Source organism: Littorina saxatilis, linkage group LG2 (assembly GCF_037325665.1).
Source record: "Littorina saxatilis isolate snail1 linkage group LG2, US_GU_Lsax_2.0, whole genome shotgun sequence".
In the NCBI taxonomy this organism is placed as follows: Eukaryota; Metazoa; Mollusca; class Gastropoda; order Littorinimorpha; family Littorinidae; genus Littorina; species Littorina saxatilis.
Window position 1 is genome coordinate 21,335,375 of NC_090246.1, and position 21,001 is coordinate 21,356,375.

Here is a 21,001-nt window from a genome sequence, read left to right on the forward strand (position 1 = left end):
TCTTGCGAATTTGAAAATCATCAATGTATAAAGAAAAACAAAAACAAGAACAACTGATACGTACACACAGATACATATCAGGGGCGGATCAGTTGCTTTGTAAGGGGGGGGGCACTTTGAATCGAAAGTGAATGTGATGGGCGCGAAGCGCCTGAATTTGCTAGGGGGGTTCGGGGGCATGCCCCCCCGGAAAAAATTTTTGCCCAAAGAAGCAAAATGGTGCCATTTGGTGCCATTTGAAATTAGAAATGGTCATAGAATCAGCATAGAAAAATCTTTTTTTTTTCTTCTTCTTTTTTTTTTTTTTTTTTTTTTCGGGGGGGGGGGGCACGTGCCCCCTGTGCCCCCCCCCCCCCTCGTCCGCCCCTGCATATTCAAGCACACACACACACTAGTTTTTAATCACTCAAATCGAGTCATCGAGCCGTGGGAAAGCCGTGTTGTTGATGCGTTTATCAACCTTCGAGTTTGACAGTAATCCCACTGATCGTCTTCGCTTTGTTGAATATAAAGCACCGCCATTATATTACTCGGTGTTCTTCAAATGTAATCTTTAATCCATGCACATGCAATACTCGCGCGCACGGAACGTATTCACAGTCTATTCGCCGGCAATTGTAGCAAATTGCACACACTCTCAATACACCACTAAACAGTTCCGACGTTTACATGGAACAAAGAAGGAAAATCACGTGACCGCACAGACGCCTCTCATTGGCTGCGTCATTTTTTCGAGGAAACAAATCGTCTGCAACACAGCTTTGCGTATGTTCTGCGACTGACAAGTCCGACACTTGTGTTTATTTTGTTGTTTTGTCGATGTAAATTCAGCGATTATCGATTTTAACAATGGCATGTCACTGCCCGATGATTGATTGTGACAACGGAAGCTACCGTCTTCAAAGTGGAAAGCTAAACTTTGCAAAATTCACCAGGATCCACACGAGTCTGTGTAGGCTGTTCATGCCAACCACCGTTCAGGTAAGCGCAACACTGTAACAGTTCTTGATCAACTTATTTTATTGCCTGACGTTCATGCGATTTATTGTTTTTTTCTGCAAATTCCATAGCATGATTACAAAACCGTTTAGCTAGACCTGCATTTATACAGCTTTGAACGTTACAAAAACTGCACACCGGCACTGCATGAAATACTTGTTTGAATCTGCCGTGCATGAGATCAAAAAATGTGGCTCACTTTCTGTGTCAGTGTGTTTCCGTTTCTTGTTTTTTTTGTTTTACTTCATGTTGTTAGAGCATGGCTGTGATTAAAAAGCAATAAAAAATTGCTTTGTAGAGCCATAAATTGTTAAATCTGATATGCATCTGTCTGTTTTCAACAGCTTGCATCCGCATCCAACACACAAGAAGAACCCAGCACAAGCTTTTTTTTCACCTGCAAGGGTTTGTTCTCAACACTTTCTTGATGGCACACCAACTGCACAGAACTCTTTCCCAACACAAAACTTGGGATACCCTGGATTTCAACACAGAGTAAGTTGTTTTTTAAATAACTTTCTTGTTATATTTTGTGTGTGACGGTACGCAGTAAAGAAGATGGTAAGGTGTTGAATGTATTTGTTCACACATGCTGTTCCTAGTATCACTATGATGTGTCTGTGCCTTACAGCTTGAGTTATTTAATTGACTTTTCGTCTGTTCGTGTGTTTTGAAATCTGAACAAGAATGAATATCAATCAATATCAATATATGAGGCTTATGAATGTTGGAAGCCAAGCTAAGTTTTATGTGGGTGGTTTGTTTCCAGAGTGCGATTTGATCAACATTAGGAGAGCTCTCCATAGAAGCCAAAGGAACAAAAACAAGTGTACCGGGGAATTCACAGGGGGAGTTCTGTATTGCACTGAAAATAACAACAGTGGGTCCAAATGACCACCTTTATAAGTTGAAGTTGGGGGCATGGAACCCAAACGGACAACATATGTGGAGAACCCTGCATGAAGATGTAATACTACCATAAATACTGACAGAATGAACCCTGTTTGGCAATGTTTCAGACAGCAAGAGTGCTGATAGACATACCCCGACCAGAGCACCGGCTAGGCAGAAGAAAATGGGCAATGCGAGATCTGGAATTCCAGTTTGAGACGTGCCAGGCCCAAGGATCATCAAGGGAGAGGAATGGTGCAGCTAGTTGATTGCCAGAAAAGTGTGACTAGCCCTGAACAAGACCCATTCACAACAGAAACATTTCTGGGTGCTCTTGTTTTTGCTTATTTGTTGATAGTTTTTTTGTATAAGCAGATGCCAACTTAATGCACACCCGTTATGCGCAATCTTATTGCAATGATTAAGCTGACTAAGGAGAACAATAGACTGATGTTCAAACTACAGATTGCAAACATGGCTAAGAAAAAGAACGCAGACAGGAAAAATCCATGGTTATTCAGAAATCTGATTTCTCGCAGAACATATCATATTGCATTGGTATAGCCACGACCAGTCTCTTACAATTAATTCATGGTTTTAGTGTCACCCTTTGCAACAAGAAGATGGCAGGAAAAAGTCAAAAATTCTAAAAAGACAAGAATTTTTAGCGATCAACCAATGAGTATTGACCCTAAACGTTATAGTATAGATGAGATGTTGTTTAAGCAATAGAGACGAGGATTAGACCTTCAGGATCTAGCCTATCGGTTTCGCTAATATAGGTAGAATAAAGTACATGTCACCAGAGTGGTTTGTTTTCATTTGTTTGAATGTTTCTCTCTTCTTCCTGCGCACAGTCTTCTCTCCATAATTTTCATGTCCCCTGTGCATACCATAACATGTTCTGAGGAAAAATGTTTGTTTGGCTCACTTTCTGTGTGTGTCTTTATTGATGTTTGTATGATGCAATGAGTGTGTCAGAACAAAATCTGAGTTCTCGTACTTTGAAAGGGAGAATGAGAGACAAGACAAAGCATTACAGCACAAAGTCAAACATATCAGCACTTGCAAACAAAATGCACACAATCCAGTCAGCTCAAAAAACTTTACTTATGTTGATAAACGTTATCACTAGCAGCAGATCAAATCTGATGACTTCATCCACTTGGCAATGAACATATTGGGAAGACAGATATCTAGTTTTATATATATATATACCAAAAACACACATGTAGTACAGTAAAAGTCATATCTATAATGGTGTACACAGGAGCCTTCCTTTTCAGAACTCCAAACAATAATCTGATAAAAAAAAAATCCACTACAGAAAAAGAGGGAGTCTTAAAATGTAGGAAAATTAACATAGGTTTTGACAAGACAAACATTTATATTTTAGATGCGACCCACCCTACTACCTTTCAGGCTGAAAACTTACAGAAACGAAGCAGCTGTTCAACAATGTAGCTATGCCCATTACATGTGTAACGAGTAGAGCTTAATGCCTGGATCTGGCAAAGCTTTTACATGAGTTGACAAATTGTTCAAATTATTAGAGTCGTCAGGATTGTTTACTTTGTGGAAAGGTTGCTCTCCTTGTTTATCTGTGTGGTTTCATAGTTAAGAGGAAAAAGCTGTTTTGTTAATACCGCTTTCCCTACTTCTACTAGTTCCTCCTCCTAAGTGCATCCTGTTGCTGCCTGTATCAAAACGGGCAACAGGATTGGATTACTTTGGGAACAGGAGGTTGTGATGGCTGGCTCTGGGTAACAGGTGGTTGTGATGGCTGACTCTTGGAGACAGGTAGAAGTCTCTTTCTGGTTTTGACAAAGATGCAATCAGGGGCTTCCTCCTCCAAAATGACTTGCAGCATGTTGCATATGGTCAAAACACTGCCAAAAGGGAGAAAAAAAGAAAATAATCAATATGAGAAAGAGAAAGGAGACAACAACTTTTACTAAAGCATCATTTAGGACAATTTACCAAGTTGTACATAACAAATTGCTCACAAATTTGAGTGCAACTTGCATGAAGAGCATTGCAAAATTAAGACAGTTGCAGGGATGGCCAGATCTCAAAATCTTAACTTGCCAGACAGGTGAGTCATTTCAAGAAAGTCCAGTCCACCAAAAAGAATTGCTTGCCGGGTACAAACCACAGTTGCTATAACTGCATTGTTTATATAACGTTTTGAAACTAGAGTATACAACCAGAAGTGTTGCATTTGACGAGAATTTTCACTAGCCAACCAGGCGAGTTGCCAAGCGGTTTTAACTAGCACAGCGGATTTTTTGTACTCGCCCCTGGCCATTAGTCAGATGATTTGATCATCCCTGAATTTAGAAAGTCGGTTCAGTCATTGCTGATTAACTGTATCAGTATCACTGCACTTTTCAAAAATTATATGTATATATGACAGCGACAGGCATAATTTTAGTGTGTATTAATACTAGTATGCTGGTTTTTCAGATTTTGACACATTCCCTGTTCACTGAAACCAAAATGTTGTTAGGCTGCACTGCCATCTTGCAATTCAACTTGAACCATTCTCTTTTTCAAAAGTAAAGTGCAAATATGACTTATTTAAAAAAGTAGAGAGGTTTCCTACCTGTAAGCCTTTCCTCCTTAAAACTCGTTGACGAGGCGATGCATGAGGTCGAGCTCACACTCACAGGCAGCCGGCGATGAAGACGCTTGGCCACAGGAATCGCCCATCTTGCTGCCTTTCAATCCAGTTGTGATGATGAATGGATCAGGATAAAGCACCCCTTTCACATACAACTTCTGCTTGTACTCCCGAAGAAGCACCCTCTCTGCATTTTCTGCTTCACGGTCGACAGGAATCCCATCTCCCAAGTTCCAAAGCAGGAACAGCTCTAAAACAAAAAGGCCTTGAGATCAAATCACAGTTTTTCGCACCTGTGGAAGGCATTCTTTTTGGCCCCCTCATCACCATTTTGTATGTAAACGTACCAAATACTCACTGACTCAGCCTGAGGTAAGCTTAGCAGCTATACAAACTGGCAGTGGCAACTTAGTATGCATGTTTGTTGTTTCATATCTTACCCACACGTCAGATTGAAAATGGAAAACTTTTGCATACACTATCGCAACATGTAGCCTGTGCATCACGAATCGGAATATAGTTATGCTTCATAGTAAGTTAGATTCCGTGGACAGATCAACGGCACTTATTCAAGTTTTTGACTTTAATCAACTGAAAAGTTAAGCGTATCTGAAGAGAGAGCACTTACTAAGTTACTGTTAGTGTTACAACTTACAGGGCGGAAAACCGGTCTTGGGAATGAACAACACATCGCATCATTGCAAAGAGTAAATAACGAAAGAAATAAAACTTACCTAGCTACAAGTTCCTCGTGTGCACCTTCCACACTCGTTTTCCGTACACACGACAAGGTTTTCGATGCTTCAGTGCTCCACAGTCGCACCTTCTGGATGGAAATCTCGCTCAAATCGCACATGTTTCGAGTTGCTGAGAAGCTAGCACGACGCGTTGTTTACTCGAAAAAAATCCTACGCATGCGCACTGTCGCAATGGCCGCGGAACTGTTTAGTGGTGTATCGGCAGGCCCAACGCGGAACTGAACAGGGCAGAATAATAGTCCCGCAGTGAAAACAAAAATCCTTGAAAATATTTAGTTATCACGTGAGTAAATAAACCATTCTAGAGACAACAGTTGTTATTAACAGAACTGCAATAACTACACACATATAAAATACTTCGGTGTATTTTGAATGATAGTATTCAACGTTTGCTGTCAACAAGAGGACAGCTTGCTGCAGCAGACGGCGCAAGAACTCCCGACCTTTGACCCGACTTTTAGCGACCCAGCTTCCGGTTATGGTGGAACACGATAAGTCCACAGGCATTAGAGCACACGTATGTTCTTTGACATTTCAAATCTGCATCATGCCAGGCAAGAATCCAGGCAAGAATTGTGCACTTGCAAGCTCTATCAGGTGCAGAGGTTTGTCATTTTTCCGAATTCGAAGGCCAGAAAATCCTGAGTGGGAATGCAAACTTGTGGCAGCTGTGAACCGATCTGAGTGACAAAAGTTTCAATCGACAGAATGCAAATATTTGTTCTCGGCATTTCAAGGAGAAGTGTTTAATAGAAGGTAAGCAACTTTGATTTTGTGGTTTTGAATAATTAAATACTGAGTAGAATCCCAAGACAATCGCCCAAATTCATAGGCCGATAGGGAGGAACAAAAATTACGGATTGAACACCATCTTCAACTATAATTCTACAACTGTTTTGCTTCAAAGTTCAATCCGTAATTTTGATTCCTCCCCATGAATTTGGGCTGTTCTACCAAATACTGTAAACTGCAGTTTTACCCAACTATATATTGCATACATAAAAAAAAACACAGCTGTATTTCGCCAGGCCACAACTCCACAGCTAGTAAAGTACTCTCAGTTGACACAGTGTTGTTCACAATCACACTAAACAGTGCTGAGTGCACAGTCTGTGGAGTGTGGTGACCGGTCTATGTGTGTACTGGACTGGTTAGAGCACTACATAGTACACTACAATTTCAAGTTGTCTAAGACTTGAGAAGTGAAAGTACATTATTTCTTTTCTACAGTAATATTATCTATTTATGAAGTAATAGTATTTATGTATTTAAAATTTGACATATTGAGTAATAGATTGTCAAAATGACCTTGTATTCATGAGGTGGTCAATAAACTTACCTATAGTTTTTTAAGACTAAGAGTGATCCCTTACATAATATGCATTTTTTAATACTTGAGCTTTGTAACTGTAAACATTGTTTTTTATTTTATAAAGGAAATGGAACTGGTCGCACACTACTTCCAGGAAGTTTGCCCACAGAGTTCATGCCCCAACGCAGCATAGAAACGTCAAAACCAACACTGAGAAAACCACCAGTGAGTACATTATGATTTTTTTATCCTGGCAAACTCAGGAAATCTTAGAATTTCTTCTGGTGCTCATCAGTGAAAACGCCATTTGGAGTCTGCCAACTCTTGTGTTTGTTTGTTTGTTTGTTTGCTTAACGCCCAGTCCACCACGAAGGGTTATATCACTATCAGGGCGGTGCTGCTTTGACATTTAACGTGCGCCACACACAAGACAGAAGTCGCAGCACAGGCTTCATGTCTCACCCACATTATTCTGACACCGGACCAACCTGTCCTAGCACTAACCCCATAAATGGACTTAATCTAATGGCAAATCTTAAGCTCAGATAGCACCAGATTGCATCATTTGGGTTCTTTGGAAGAACAAAATTCTAGGAGGGGGGCATACCCCCGGACCCCCCAAAGCAATGCTTAGCACTTTGTCAGTTTGTGCCCTTGCTTTGCGTTGTTGACTTGTCGCATACATTTTGGACTCTTGAAAATGACAGGAGGACCTCTTAAAAATAGCTGATGGGGGTCCCTGTGACCCTACACATTTTTACTATGGGGAACACTGTGAGGATGAGTGTTGTTTTGTTTACAACTTGTTCAGTTTGATAATTATTGGCTTGATGTTAAAATTGGGACTCATGAAAATGACAGGACCCATTAAAATTAGCTGAGCGAGTCATGCACATTTTTACTATGGTAAACACTGCTAGTACTAACACTGAACCTGTTACCTATACAGCAAAACTGTAACTTTTGTTGATTTAGATATAACTTGTTTAATTTTTTTGTTAACAGGTTGAACGGCATCCACCACAGCTTGTGGAAAGAGTTCAATACCTCCACTTTGGTGACCTTTGTTCAGCTTGTACTCGGGAACTACCGGTACCATGGTGCCTGCTATCAAGCACTCCAGAGAGGATTGTTTTGGCTTTGTTGGACACACACAGCCAGCAACTGATGGTTAGAGTGTGCATCACTCCTGATTTCACTGCTCAGGTGTTTGTAATGAACATCCCAGCTCCTCATCTGACATCAAATGTACAAAAGGTAATTCTATTTGCAGTATATTTCATAACATGTATCTTCCACAGACTGCTGTTTTGGCTGCAAGACATTCACTACTTATAAATATGCCAGACAGGAGAGGAAACTTTACACAGTCCATCTGTAAAGCATTCTCCGTATCACTAAACCTGGCAAAACAAAGTGACCAACGCAGAAATCATGTCCCGTGCTGGCCTCAAATCATTTTTATTGTACTCAGACAATGCAGATTTCACTGGATCTCCCATTTTCACTGCATGGAAGATGGCCGCATATATATTAAAGGAATGGGTGGGACTGGAAAAAAAACCTGGCGGTCTGAAGGCCGTAGTCCCCTAGTGGGGTCCAGGGGCAGCACCCCTTGAACTTAAGTTGAGAAAAAAATTTAAAAAATTGACTTATTCAGTTATTGAGACCTTAAAATTTCCATTTTTATGTAATATTTTAATGGACAATAAAGTGCTGTTATTGTTATTGTTAAAATTACAACAAAATTGATAAAAACGGCTTCAAGTGAACCAATTTGTTGACAATTCTCTATCGCGATGATAAAAGGAAACAAGTTTTTTGTTTGTTATTTGAACACGGGTGAACCTTACGATGTTGTGTTGTGTGGTGTGCAGTCCAGCAGGTGAATATTACAATGTTGTGGTGTGTAGTCCACCAGGTGAATGTTTCAATGTTGTGTTGTGTTGTGTGTAGTCCAACAGGTGAATGTTCCTGTGTTGTGTTGTGTGTAGTCCAACAGGTGAATGTTCCTGTGTTGTGTTGTGTGTAGTCCACCAGGTGAATGTTCCTGTGTTGTGTTGTGTGTAGTCCAACAGGTGAATGTTTCAATGTTGTGTTGTGTGCAGTCCACCAGGTGTATTTTTCAATGTTGTGTTGTGTTTTTATTTTAAAACAAGACTTTTCATCTGCTACCTTGATTATTTGGTTGTTTTTATGTATTTACAGGCGGGCATCAAAAAACTACTTCAGGACCTTCCAGTCTACGACGATGTGAAGGAGTGCCACAAGCTGGTTTACAAGGCTTCGCCGAACTCCCAAGTGGTGACCCCAGTCAACTGTACTACAGGCACATTGTTTGCACTGGTCAAGAGGGGGAAATTGGTATTTCCATTCAGCACACTTCCACTGTTCGATCTACCTCTTGTTTGCTTTTGTTAGAACCATCGTCTGCAGTCTGTCAACACTGTGTCAAGACAAAGTTGCTTCTGAAGTTTCAGCGTGTTGAGACAAGCAAAACCCAGCCAATATCCACACACTATCCTTTGCACTCGACACCAAGAGAGTGTTTAGTAAACGACTTCAAGAAAGTGAGAAAAGAAAAGAAAGATGTGGAAAAGGAATTAGAAAAGTTAAAAAGTTCTCTAGAAACAGGTGTTCAAATCAATCCAGAAATGCATTCATCTTTGACCGAGGTGATGAAAAAGAATACTTCAGAAGAGCCTCTTCAGAAACTTTTTTGGGAAGAGCAAGTAAAGGCGTTTGAAAGTGGGCCCAAAGGCATGCGTTGGCATCCCATGATGTTGCGTCTAGCAATTTTCTTGCACAGAAGGAGTGCATCCGCATATGACACTCTGCGAAAGACTGGGGTTCTCAAATTGCCAGGAGAGTCCACCTTGAGGGACTACACTAATGTGTACCATCCACAACCTGGCTTTCAAAAGAATACACTTGATGAGTTGACCAAAAAAACGAAAGGTTTAAAGGATAATGAGAAGTGTGTTGTTCTTCTTCATGATGAAATGACTATCAAATCAGACCTTGTGTTTGATAAACGGTCGGGTGAGCTTGTTGGCTTTGTGAAGGATGGAACTTCTGAACCAGGTTTGGCAACACATGCCCTTGTGTTTTATGTGGTTGGTGTGAACACAAACATTAAGGCCAGTGTCGGTTTTTTTGGAACGCAGACGGTGACTGCAGATGTACTTTACCCTCTGTTATGGAGTGCTGTTTGTGTGGTTGAACGATGTGGCTTGAAAGTAATAGCCTCTACTAGTGACAAGGCTTCGCCTAATCAGAGATTATATGATCTCCATGGCAATGGCACGGATGTTTGTAACAAAACGGTCAACTTGTATGCACGTGACAGGGATATATTCTTTTTTTCTGATGTCCCACACCTTGTGTAAACTGTCAGAAACAACCTGTACAATTCTGGTTCAGGTAAAAGAACACGATATTTGTGGTTAAACGACAAACACTTGTTGTGGAAACACATTATTGACGTCTTTGACAGGGCTGTTGCTGGCACACTTCGCAACACAAAACTGACCTATGATCATGTGTACTTGACTCCCTCGTCAACCATGAAAGTAAGACTGGCCGCACAGGTGCTGAGTTTTCGTGTTGGTCGTGTCATGGCAGCATATGGGGACCCCGAGTGCCAGGAAACTGCAGACTTCATTTTGAAAATGGACAGATTCTTTGATTGTTTGAACTCTCGTAGCATTCAAGAAGGCTACCTCAAAGGAAAGCCTGATATGTTACCGTATAGACGTGTGAATGACGAGCGCTTTGCATTCTTGCAAGAATTCTACAACTTTTTGGTTGATTGGAAACATGCGGTTGATACACGACCAGGGCAATTCAGTAAGATTGAACGAAACAGGATGTTTTTGTCCCATCAGACCTTCAAGGGGCTCTGCATGACCTTGAAAGCTTTTCCCGAGGCAACACGTTTCCTTCTGCGCCATGGAGTTAGCTTTGTCCTCAGCAACAGATTTTGCCAAGATCCGCTTGAGAACCATTTTGGGAGGCAAAGAGGAATGGGGCGTCGAAACACCAACCCAAGCTTGTGGCGATTTGGCTACAATGAAAGCAAATTAATGATTGGGAGGAGTATGTCCCTCATGATTGAACCAAAAGGCAATGTATCTAGAAAAAGGGCAGGTGAGAAAGAGCAGGAAGTTGTGATTTCAACAAGCCCATTAAAGAAGATTTCAAGGCCGCGATAGGTTTGCCAAAATGGGTGAAGCAGATCTGAACAATCTAATTTCTAAACTGTGTCAAAAAAGATGAAGGCGCCTTGGTCTTATGTATTTTGATTAAAGGGGCACACAAATCACGTAAAACATGTTTATCGCTGCAAATCCATGTGTGCTATCTATTGAGCTTGCAAGCCCATGGATGTACCAAATTAGCCACTTCATGTGTTGCGATGATGAGTTTGCAAGAGTGTGTTCACGCATGTGCAAGCATGTGTGTGTCATAATGCACAATACTTTCATCTTATTTACATGTATCACCTGAATACCATATATTTCTGAAAAGTCATGATTGTCCAAACCAAAATAATGTTATGCTGATTTTCTGTGAAATATGTATTGCTGCATCTTGCTTGTTTGTGTGCAGCAACTGTTCATGTTTGCTTTTGTACAAGAATGAAAATGAATAAGAGTTGGCGAGAACTTTTTGATGGACCCTTTGTACAGCCTTGTCTAGAAGTTAGTGACTGGAAATTTGACAAGTTGATTATCTTCGAGTCAGTGTCATGAGGAAGCAGCTTGTCACGATTTTAGTCGCGGAACATTTTGACAAGGCTATAGGTGACCAAACACGACAAAAGGGACATTTAAGTCGGTGGACATACCTTTTGATTCTAAGTACAATACGTCTATTGACTTTTTGTCCTTTTGTTGTGTCGGGTCACATATATATAGCCTTGTCGATATGTTCAGCAACTAATAACGTGACAAGCTGCTTCCTCATGTCACCGAGTCAAAGGCAGGCAACTTGTCAAATTTTCAGTCACGAAACTCTATATTATATTCCTAGGTGTACTGTTCATGGATTGCTGTACGATTTTTGTTGTTGTTGCTGACTTTTAATTTCTACAAGCACGGAAAAGCAACATCTCATAACTTTGATCACAATTGTCACTTTGTTGTTGTCATGTTTATTTTTTCCATAAGAATGTCATGACTAATTAAATCAACTCAAACTATAAGGTTGCTTGTTCATTTTTTTCCATGTTAAAAGTAAACTGTGATAAAAAGTAATCGTGTATGTTATGTCATTGGGGGTAAAGATTTGCTGCTACTTTCCGGAGTCACATTTTTTTTCCGAGGCTTTCCACCAATCATAAACTGTAATGACGAGGGTAATGAACAGACATATTTTTACAACCAATGACGTAAGTTATTGAAGGGTGTGCACGTTTTCCAATGGGAATATTTAAACTTCTTTCGGCCGTGAAAGAAGATTATATTTAGAGTTGCATAGCGCTAGTCTAGGGGTGATAGGAGAGAATTTAACGTAGGGACAGTAGCTTTAATAAACTTGTACATCAACTATTTTAACAAGTTTGGATTCACCCCCTTCCCAAAAAATTGTGGACGAGTTCTAAAACTAACAAAAACTTGCCAGACGTTTGAGAATCTGGAGTCCATTTACTTTTATCCAGCAATCAGGTAAGAATGGGTGCTATTCTTGCAGAGACTTGCGCAGGCTTTTCTTCTGCTTGCCTGTTTTAGTTGACAGTTTGTGTCTGTCCATGTACACCTTGCATTCATGATGGACCCTAACGTTGAAGTACACTATTACAATTCCACTCAAAAGTTTTTCTTTTGTATTTTCCTTGGCATTCACCTGGTATAAGCCTTCATAAAGACATGTTGACACACTATCTGAAGTAACACATTTGGAGAAGTAAATCTGAAAATCAAAGCTTTGAACGTCTCCAAAAGTAGACCTGAAAATGGACTCCAGAGCCACAAACATCTGACAAATATTTTGCGTTGTGTCAAGGAGGGCAGATTTGTTTTGGAAGTAGAAACTACCTCTGGAGTTTCCAGTGCATTCAAACAGTCCTCAACCAACTCTCTCTCAGCAACATTGTTAATGCGTTTTGCCTGCTTCTTGAGGTTGAACAAAACAAAACCTGCTATGTGTTCAACAATCCCAACTTCACCCTCAGGCACTTCATCACCGTTGTTAGATTGGGTTTGTTTTTTCAAATCGCAGTTTCTTTTCAACAACAGTTCAAACACTGCGAAAGCCATTGTTGTGGCACTGAAGGGACACAACAGTTTTTCAAGCGGCAAGACGTTCAACTCCACAAGCATTGCCTGGTGAAATTTCTGGAAACGCCTTTTCCTTATTGGCACACTTGAACCGTGTCTTGGGCACCAAACATGCGTTGAGGAACTGCAGGGCAGACAGCAAAGCATCTCCAGCAAAACAATTAATATTAACCTTTTATAATATTTATAATACTGTAGTTAACATTTATCGCGCCTAACTTACTCTCGGGTTCTTAATAGCGGTGCGGGTTTGAATAACACTACAGGGTGGAATTTTGTAAATAAATTGTAAATCAATAACAGTACGGGATTAAATAACAGTACGGGGCCGGGGTTGCATTTTGTACATAGACATTCTTATTTTGCTTTTTGTTCTCACCAGCAGTCTATAGTTTTCATCTCTTTGTGTTCTCTTAAATTGTGAGAAACAAGTTAAGTAAGCATACAGGGTTTGAATAAGCGTACAAACTGCATGTAATTGTGATGAAAACATAAATATAATTTATGTGGAAAAATATTTCTGATGGGGGTTTTAAATTCTAGGATGAAAAGCAGTAAGATGTTATATCCATATCCAATCCAAGTTTTCATTGACTAACCAAGATGCAAATCCTAAAAGGTCACTTCCGCCCACCACTCGAAAGCAGCAACAAGTGAAAATACAGCTCTTCGAAATTTTTATTAACATTTTTGTTTGCGTTTTACAGTGTTACATTTCTTTTTTCTTGCATCTTTTGGGAGAGATCAGGGCGCAATTGAACCGTTTTTATACTTTTTGCTGTGTTCCACATGTGAACCATTCTGGACGCGGCGTTTTACCGCCGCAGTGGCACCATTTTATGCATCTTTTTTTGTGTACTGGAATATTGTCTCTTGACAAATGTATGGATAACATCCACGGCTGCCAATGTCGTGGTCTCAATGTACAGGTATTTTGGTGTTTTAGTGACGGGAATGATAAATTAGGGCCTGATATGTCCATTTTGAAATGTAGTCAACCCGTACACTAAAACTTACACCTTGCTATATATATGTGTTCTTTGGTTATGATTTTACTGTTGTAGAGCTTTTGCTCTATCAAAAACAGTAGTCGCTGAAAATAAACTTCAGCGACAAAAACATCAATGTTTAGGTGTTATGAATGTGTTTTGAACAAGTGATGAGAACAAGGGTGTGCAAGATGCGTGTAAGTTGTGCATTTAAATTGTGTAGTGCGAGTGGCTTGGGAGTGTCTGTTTCAATAAGCTGTGCTCTGGTCTTTCTCCAAAAAATATTTAGAACATAAATTAATTTATGATAAAATCATAAAATTAAAATAAATAAGCGTACGGACCCAAATAAGGCCGTACAGGTCTGCATTTGTTTCTAAAATAGATATGCGTACATGTACGCTTATTAGGAACCTGAGAGTATGCATACCTGAAAGCACTTACACAAAATAATAGAAATAATAGGCTGGCACTGTGGCAGCGTAAAGGTTAAAAAAAGCCAAGGGAAAATATTTGGATCAAAATTTTACGGACCTAAATCCCCCTCGAGAGAGAGCATAAGGCTATGTTGCTGAAGGAGACGACTCAAACTGAAGGAACACACTCAACCACCCCGTGTGTTGTTCTTTTTCTTGTTTGTGTGTGTAAATATGTGCAAACACAATCAGTGATCGACACAATGAGGAGATAAATGAAAGTGTTGTATTGTACCACCAGCTAAGTTTTAAAAAGGGGTTACTTGATCCGTGTTGTTTAAAAGCTGATTATTGGGGTACTTGATTGCTTGCATTATTGGTGAATGCATGTTACAGAAGCTGGCCTTGGTGATCATTCTGCATGCTCCAGTTGGCCGTCATACTGGGTGAATTATTAGTAAATTTATCACGAGTGACACAAAAACACACACAAAGAAAACTGTACAGAAAACCCTTTTTTTAATATTTATTTTCTTTTATTGAATTCTCTGTGATGGGACAAAGCAATAAATATTATTCCAAGTGATAAGTGAAGCAAACTTCAAAGTTACACTGTAGCATCTTTTATGAAACATAAACAAGAGTAACTAACAGTAAAACATCAGAAAAAGGGTCCTTTTCCAAGAAAAAAATTTCAGTGTGCAACTTTGACAAATGCAATACACACCGCAAGCACACTCAATTTGACAGAGACAAAAGGCTTTGCATACAATTCTAGTTGAAAGCAAAATAGGCACCATCAAAATACAATCCAAAGAAATGACTTGTACAGTTCAAATCTCAATCAAGTGACATCTGATATCTGATTTCTAGCACACAGACACTTTTCGAATTTCTGTTCGCACTTTGGTGCAGATTTGTTCCTAAACAAGAGTAACTAACAGTGACACATCAGAAAAAGGGTCCTTTTCCAAGAAAAAAACTTTAGTGTGCAGCTTTCACAAAAGCAATACACAACGCAAGCACACTCAAGTCTCTAAGATTGTTGAAGTTCTCTGAAATTATAGGTAAACTAGGAAAAACAAAATTACTTGCATAGTTTTTATCAAAACTAGTGAAAATCAACAACCTTGGGTTGTTTGTTTCAATCTGTGGAGAGTAGAGAATGTACAAAATATGTTGTTTTACAGAGAGGTCTCTGTGATGGCACAAAGCAATACAAATTATTCAAAGTGATAAGTGAAGCAAACTTCAAAGTTACACTGTAGCATCTTTTATGAAACATAAAGAATAGTAACTAACAGTAACACATCAGAAAAAGGGTCCTTTTCCAAGAAAAAAATTTCAGTGTGCAACTTTGACAAATGCAATACACACCGCAAGCACACTCAATTTGACAGAGACAAAAGGCTTTGCATACAATTCTAGTTGAAAGCAAAATAGGTACCATCAAAATACAATCCAAAGAAATGACTTGTACAGTTCAAATCTCAATCAAGTGACATCTGATATCTGATTTCTAGCACACAGACACTTTTCGAATTTCTGTTCGCACTTTGGTGCAGATTTGTTTCTAAACAAGAGTAACTAACAGTGACACATCAGAAAAAGGGTCCTTTTCCAAGAAAAAAACTTTAGTGTGCAGCTTTGACAAAAGCAATATACAACGTAAGCACACTCAAGTCTCTAAGATTGTTGAAGTTCTCTGAAATTATAGGTAAACTAGGAAAAACAAAATTACTTGCATAGTTTTTATCAAAACTAGTGAAAATCAACAACCTTGGGTTGTTTATTTCAATCTGTGGAGAGTAGAGAATGTACAAAATATGTTATTTTACAGAGAGGTCTCTGTGATGGCACAAAGCAATACAAATTATTCAAAGTGATAAGTGAAGCAATCTTAAGTTACACTGTAGCATCTTTTATGAAACATAAACAAGAGTAACTAACAGTGACACATCAGAAAAAAGGGTCCTTTTCCAAGAAAAAAACTTTAGTGTGCAGCTTTGACAAAAGCAATATACAACGTAAGCACACTCAAGTCTCTAAGATTGTTGAAGTTCTCTGACATTATAGGTAAACTAGGAAAAACAAAATTACTTGCATAGTTTTTATCAAAACTAGTGAATATCAACAACCTTGGATTGTTTGTTTCAATCTGTGGAGAGTAGAGAATGTACAAAATATGTTGTTTTACAGAGAGGTCTCTGTGATGGCACAAAGCAATAAAAATTATTCAGTGATAAGTGAAGCAAACTTCAAAGTTACACTGTACCATGTTTTATGAAACATAAACAAGAGTAACTAACACATCAGAAAAAGGGTCCTTTTCCAAGAAAAAAACTTTAGTGTGCAGCTTTCACAAAAGCAATACACAACGCAAGCACACTCAAGTCTCTAAGATTGTTGAAGTTCTCTGAAATTATAGGTAAACTAGGAAAAACAAAATTACTTGCATAGTTTTTATCAAAACTAGTGAAAATCAACAACCTTGGGTTCTTTGTTTCAATCTGTGGAGAGTAGAGAATGTACAAAATATGTTGTTTTACAGAGAGGTCTCTGTGATGGCACAAAGCAATACAAATTATTCAAAGTGATAAGTGAAGCAAACTTCAAAGTTACACTGTGGCATCTTTTATGAAACATAAACAAGAGTAACTAACAGTAACACATCAGAAAAAGGGTCCTTTTCCAAGAAAAAAATTGCAGTGTGCAACTTTGACAAATGCAATACACACCGCAAGCACACTCAATTTGACAGAGACAAAAGGCTTTGCATACAATTCTAGTTGAAAGCAAAATAGGCACCATCAAAATACAATCCAAAGAAATGACTTGTACAGTTCAAATCTCAATCAAGTGACATCTGATATCTGATTTCTAGCACACAGACACTTTTCGAATTTCTGTTCGCACTTTGGTGCAGATTTGTTCCTAAACAAGAGTAACTAACAGTGACACATCAGAAAAAGGGTCCTTTTCCAAGAAAAAAACTTTAGTGTGCAGCTTTGACAAAAGCAATATACAACGTAAGCACACTCAAGTCTCTAAGATTGTTGAAGTTCTCTGACATTATAGGTAAACTAGGAAAAACAAAATTACTTGCATAGTTTTTATCAAAACTAGTGAAAATCAACAACCTTGGGTTGTTTGTTTCAATCTGTGGAGAGTAGAGAATGTACAAAATATGTTGTTTTACAGCGAGGTCTCTGTGATGGCACAAAGCAATAAAAATTATTCAGTGATAAGTGAAGCAAACTTCAAAGTTACACTGTACCATGTTTTATGAAACATAAACAAGAGTAACTAACACATCAGAAAAAGGGTCCTTTTCCAAGAAAAAAACTTTAGTGTGCAGCTTTCACAAAAGCAATACACAACGCAAGCACACTCAAGTCTCTAAGATTGTTGAAGTTCTCTGAAATTATAGGTAAACTAGGAAAAACAAAATTACTTGCATAGTTTTAATCAAAACTAGTGAAAATCAACAACCTTGGGTTCTTTGTTTCAATCTGTGGAGAGTAGAGAATGTACAAAATATGTTGTTTTACAGAGAGGTCTCTGTGATGGCACAAAGCAATACAAATTATTCAAAGTGATAAGTGAAGCAAACTTCAAAGTTACACTGTAGCATCTTTTATGAAACATAAACAAGAGTAACTAACAGTAACACATCAGAAAAAGGGTCCTTTTCCAAGAAAAAAATTTCAGTGTGCAACTTTGACAAATGCAATACACACCGCAAGCACACTCAATTTGACAGAGACAAAAGGCTTTGCATACAATTCTAGTTGAAAGCAAAATAGGCACCATCAAAATACAATCCAAAGAAATGACTTGTACAGTTCAAATCTCAATCAAGTGACATCTGATATCTGATTTCTAGCACACAGACACTTTTCGAATTTCTGTTCGCACTTTGGTGCAGATTTGTTCCTAAACAAGAGTAACTAACAGTGACACATCAGAAAAAGGGTCCTTTTCCAAGAAAAAAACTTTAGTGTGCAGCTTTGACAAAAGCAATATACAACGTAAGCACACTCAAGTCTCTAAGATTGTTGAAGTTCTCTGACATTATAGGTAAACTAGGAAAAACAAAATTACTTGCATAGTTTTAATCAAAACTAGTGAAAATCAACAACCTTGGGTTCTTTGTTTCAATCTGTGGAGAGTAGAGAATGTACAAAATATGTTATTTTACAGAGAGGTCTCTGTGATGGCACAAAGCAATAAAAATGTATTCAACAAAGTGATAAGTTAAGCAAACTTTAGAGTTACACTGTAGCATCTTTTATGAAACATAAACAAGAGTAACTAACACATCAGAAAAAGGGTCCTTTTCCAAGAAAAAAACTTTAGTGTGCAGCTTTGACAAAAGCATTATACAACGCAAGCACACTCAAGTCTCTGAGATTGTTGAAGTTCTCTGTCTTTCTTTCTTTATTTGGTGTTTAACGTCGTTTTCAACCATTCAAGGTTAGATCGCCACGGGGAAAGGGGGGAGATGGGATAGGGGAAAGGGGGGAGATGGGATAGAGTCACTTGTTAATTGTTTCTTGTTCACAAAAGCACTAATCTTTCTTTATTTGGTGTTTAACGTCGTTTTCAACCACGAAGGTTATATCGCGACGAGGGAAAGGGGGAGATGGGATAGGGGAAAGGGGGGAGATGGGATAGAGCCACTTGTTAAGTGTTTCTTGTTCACAAAAGCACTAATCAAAAAATTGCTCCAGGGGCTTGCAACGTAGTACAATATATGACCTTACTGGGAGAATGCAAGTTTCCAGTACAAAGGACTAAACATTTCTTACATACGGCTTGACTAAAATCTTTACAAACATTGACTATATTCTATACAAGAAACACTTAACAAGGGTTAAGGAGAAACATAATCCGTTAGTCGCCTCATACGAGATGCGGGGTGCAGAGAAATAAGGATGTGGAAAAGAAGACTTTTGGTAAGTGAAACAAGAAGGGCAAAGCCCATACGACTCACATGCTTTGCCCATTTTCCCTACCAAAATACATGTGACCTTGACCCAAGGTCAAGGTGATCCAAGGTCATGCAACACAAAGCTGGTAATTCAAGACATAGGAAGTACAATGGTGCTTATTGGCTCTTTCTACCATGAGATATGGTCACTTTTAGTGGTTCACTACCTTATTTTGGTCACATTTCATAAGGGTCAAAGTGACCTTGACCTTGATCATATGTGACCAAATGTGTCTCATGATGAAAGCATAACATGTGCCCCACATAATTTTTAAGTTTGAAACAGTTATCTTCCATAGTTCAGGGTCAAGGTCACTTCAAAATATGTATACAATCCAACTTTGAAGAGCTCCTGTGACCTTGACCTTGAAGCAAGGTAAACCAAACTGGTATCAAAAGATGGGGCTTACTTTGCCCTATATATCATATATAGGTGAGGTATTCAATCTCAAAAACTTCAGAGAAAATGGGAAAAATAGCTGTTTTTTAGGCAACATTTATGGCCCCTGCGACCTTGACCTTGAAGCAAGGTCAAGATGCTATGTATGTTTTTTGGGGCCTTGTCATCATACACCATCTTGCCAAATTTGGTACTGATAGACTGAATAGTGTCCAAGAAATATCCAACGTTAAAGTTTTCCGGACGTCCGGACGGACGGACTCGGGTGAGTACATAGACTCACTTTTGCTTCGCATGTGAGTCAATAAAGGTGATGGATCCGGTCAGGTAGAAATAAGACAACAAGAAAAGAATTGGAAAACTGCAGGGAATAGTAGGGAGAGTTTTCTTGGAAGGAAATATAGGTGAAAGGACTGGTAAGGCAGAAATAAGACAGAAGAAGAGAAGAAACAGAACCGTTAGTCGCCTCTTACGACATGCTGGGTAGCATCGGGTAAATTCTTTCTAGTCCCAACCAATATGGGACTCCCCCTAAACCGCGGGGGGTAAAAGCACTAATCAAAAAATTGCTCCAGGGGCTTGCAATGTAGTACAATATATGACCTTACTTTTCAAAGAAGGAAAAACATGCATGGGTAAACAAAACAAGAACAAGAAAATTTTTTTTTAAAAATACAGAAATCAGGCTTTTTATTGAATTAGATTATCAAACTAAATATATTTCCGATTTTGTACTTACATTTATCTTTTACCTGTTGTGTAATTACGCACCAAGTTAATTCTTACCTGAAATAAACAGGAACCATGAGTCAGCTTTTATTTTGACATCGAACCCACAATTATCTCCCTTACAATCGCGATTTTGTCTGAAAACTTCCAGAAACTCCTTTTTAAGACCCTATGAAGACTCGCTCACTTTTAAGACCCTATGATTTAAAACTCGCTCCCTTTTAAGACCCTATGATTTAAGACTCGCTCCCTTTTAAGACCCTATGATTTAAGACTCGCTCCCTTTTAAGACCCTATGATTTAAGAATCGCTCCCTTTTAAGACCCTATGATTTAAGACTCGCTCATCATTAAAGACCCTATGATTTAAGACTCGCTCCCCATTAAAGACCCTATGATTTAAGACTCGCTCCCTTTTAAGACCCTATGATTTAAGACTCGCTCCCTTTAAAGACCCTATGATTTAAGACTTGCTCCCTTTTAAGACCCTTCAAGACCCTATGATTTAAGACTCGCTCCCTTTTAAGACCCTATGATTTAAGACTTGCTCCCTTTTAAGACCCTATGATTTAAGACTCGCTCCCTTTTAAAACCCTATGATTTAAGACTCG

General features: G+C 38.9%; 3 long non-coding RNA genes across 3 annotated transcripts; 2 read left to right on the forward strand and 1 right to left on the reverse strand.

The window, feature by feature from the left end:
- Positions 1-637: 637 nt before the first annotated feature.
- On the forward strand, positions 638-2,631 carry LOC138958464 (uncharacterized). Its single transcript, XR_011453410.1, has 3 exons — positions 638-981; positions 1,344-1,494; positions 2,019-2,631. It is a non-coding gene; the product is annotated as an uncharacterized lncRNA (long non-coding RNA).
- Positions 2,632-2,707: 76 nt separating this feature from the next.
- On the reverse strand, positions 2,708-5,397 carry LOC138958463 (uncharacterized). Its single transcript, XR_011453409.1, has 3 exons — positions 5,248-5,397; positions 4,496-4,763; positions 2,708-3,779 (listed from the first exon to the last, which is right to left on the reverse strand). It is a non-coding gene; the product is annotated as an uncharacterized lncRNA (long non-coding RNA).
- A 91-nt stretch (positions 5,398-5,488) lies between these two features.
- Positions 5,489-7,911, forward strand: LOC138958465 (uncharacterized). Its single transcript, XR_011453411.1, has 3 exons — positions 5,489-6,027; positions 6,708-6,808; positions 7,589-7,911. It is a non-coding gene; the product is annotated as an uncharacterized lncRNA (long non-coding RNA).
- Positions 7,912-21,001: the final 13,090 nt, after the last annotated feature.